The sequence below is a fragment of the Octopus bimaculoides genome, chromosome 24 (genome assembly GCF_001194135.2).
Source record: "Octopus bimaculoides isolate UCB-OBI-ISO-001 chromosome 24, ASM119413v2, whole genome shotgun sequence".
NCBI lineage: Eukaryota > Metazoa > Mollusca > Cephalopoda > Octopoda > Octopodidae > Octopus > Octopus bimaculoides.
Window position 1 is genome coordinate 23,706,202 of NC_069004.1, and position 2,007 is coordinate 23,708,208.

Here is a 2,007-nt window from a genome sequence, read left to right on the forward strand (position 1 = left end):
ACACACACACACACACACACACACACACACACACACACACACACACACACATATGCACACACAGAATTATATCTGTGCATATGTTGTATATATATATAGATACACTTGCGTATAGATGTATAGATATTTCTGTTTGTCTATCTATAAGTACGTGTGTACGTATTCATACAGATATATAGAAACGTGTGTGTGTGTGTGTGTGTGTGTGTAGAAAGTTAAAGATAGAGGAGGAAAAATATACAACGGTATTGATATGATTTATATATAGAGATGCATATATATATATATATATATATATATATATATATATATATATATATATATATATATTCTATTATTCATGCATGTACTGATACACATGTACACTCTCTCTCTCTGTCTCATAGTCACCCATGCACATACACACAAACAAACACATACACACATACAAAGACACACTAATACACACGTGTTATTTTGAAGACATTTAATTATGTTTTGTGATAGGGAATTGGGAATAACAATAAACTATGTAACGAAATGAAGTCGCAACGAATTAATAAAGCAGTAACAATTATAGTTGGAGCATCTCCTTTATCAGTCAATCACCCCACCGACACCTTATCTGAGAAACTCTTCTATTGAACATGTGTAAATGTGTGGAGAGCTGATATTTTCATGTTTTTTTTTGTTCACATTATTTTTCTTTTTGTACATTTTTCCCTATTGTTATAATATTTTTAAGAATAAGCTTGATTGAAATAGATTCATATTAATTTAATGGTGAGATTCCATTCATTTTTTTTTATTCAGTTTTATTTTTAATCTAATTGTTTTTACGTTTTTATTAAAAGTAGTCTTGATTGAAATGAAAATAATACTTAGCCATCTTTTTATCTTTAATTGTGAAGTTTAGGTTCCTTCTTTCTTTAGTGGGTGAGGAGAGCTTTTATTTTATTTTCTTTTGAACAGCTCATACAGTTAACTTTTGAAGGAAAAATAGTCAAACTAACTTGATAGAAAGATTTTGTTGAAATATATTTCTTAAATGTTTTGTTTTTCTCATTAAATTTGAGTTTATCTTTCTGCAACAGTCTTTCCCCATTCAGCATATATAATCATGATATGTATTTCAAATGTTTCTTCATTATGTTTGAAGAAAGAAATAGTTTAAAAAGCAAAGATAATCTGAAAAGAAAGATTTATTTCCTTAGTTTTATTTTGATGTCTAGATTAGCACCATATTCTTGTTTCATCTTGAAATAAGGCCAAATTGAGTAAACTTTTTTAACCCTCCATAGTTCCATGCATCCCTTCATCAGTCATAATTCATTCATATGCCTATCCATCAGTCAACAACTCATATCTCCATTTGTATATCCATCCATCAAATCAATCATAATTCATTTGCAATGTTTTTTCCATTTTCCTTTCATTTATTGTAGAACAAACAAGTTTGAAGGAGAGAACATAAGAGAAAAAATATATGGAAAGAAAGACCATACATGGATAATTGTTCACTGTGAGTTTTTCATTAAATATTTCTTTTACCATTTTCTGTATATCTTCTGAAGAAATACGTTTGGTTGAAAGCAAATGTTGCTCACTTAAACTTGGCAATCAAATTGCAATCACATATATATATCACATTCTGCTTTTCATATTAAGAACAATTCTATAGGATGAAATATATACCCTGTAAAATTGAAAAAAAAATTAGCATACATTCTTATCTTCTTATATTCTGTTTCTTAGTTTAAAGAGAAGGTATTATCTCTTAGATAATATTTAGCAAAGTTTTGATGCCATTATCAAACACATCAGTGTTTTCATTTCACTTCAGTTTGTTTTTATTTATTATTTTTCTTCTTAACGAATCCAAATTTGAAAGGAAAATATGAAAATTTCCATTTAGCATGATTCTCTGAATTTCATGTGTGATTTTGTATCTTTTTCTTTGTTGATTTTGGTTTAGCATCGTTAAGGGAGTTTCTAATGAAGAGAAGAATTTTACTTTGCATGTGTGTG

At 28.3% G+C, this 2,007-nt stretch overlaps 2 protein-coding genes and 1 long non-coding RNA gene across 4 annotated transcripts in view; 2 read left to right on the forward strand and 1 right to left on the reverse strand.

Moving 5' to 3' along the window:
* Nucleotides 1-2,007, forward strand: part of LOC106878832 (integrator complex subunit 13) — a 596,471-nt gene that overhangs the window by 266,020 nt on the left and 328,444 nt on the right. The gene's annotated exons all lie outside the window — the stretch shown is intronic.
* Nucleotides 1-2,007, reverse strand: part of LOC106880812 (FMRFamide-activated amiloride-sensitive sodium channel) — a 220,496-nt gene that overhangs the window by 215,902 nt on the left and 2,587 nt on the right. The window lies entirely within an intron of this gene.
* LOC128250711 (uncharacterized) overlaps nucleotides 1-2,007 on the forward strand; it is a 69,151-nt gene that overhangs the window by 4,928 nt on the left and 62,216 nt on the right. For both annotated transcript variants that reach the window (XR_008266716.1, XR_008266717.1), the window contains exon 2: nucleotides 1,425-1,501. This is a non-coding gene — a long non-coding RNA (uncharacterized LOC128250711). The remainder of the gene's footprint in view (nucleotides 1-1,424; nucleotides 1,502-2,007) is intronic.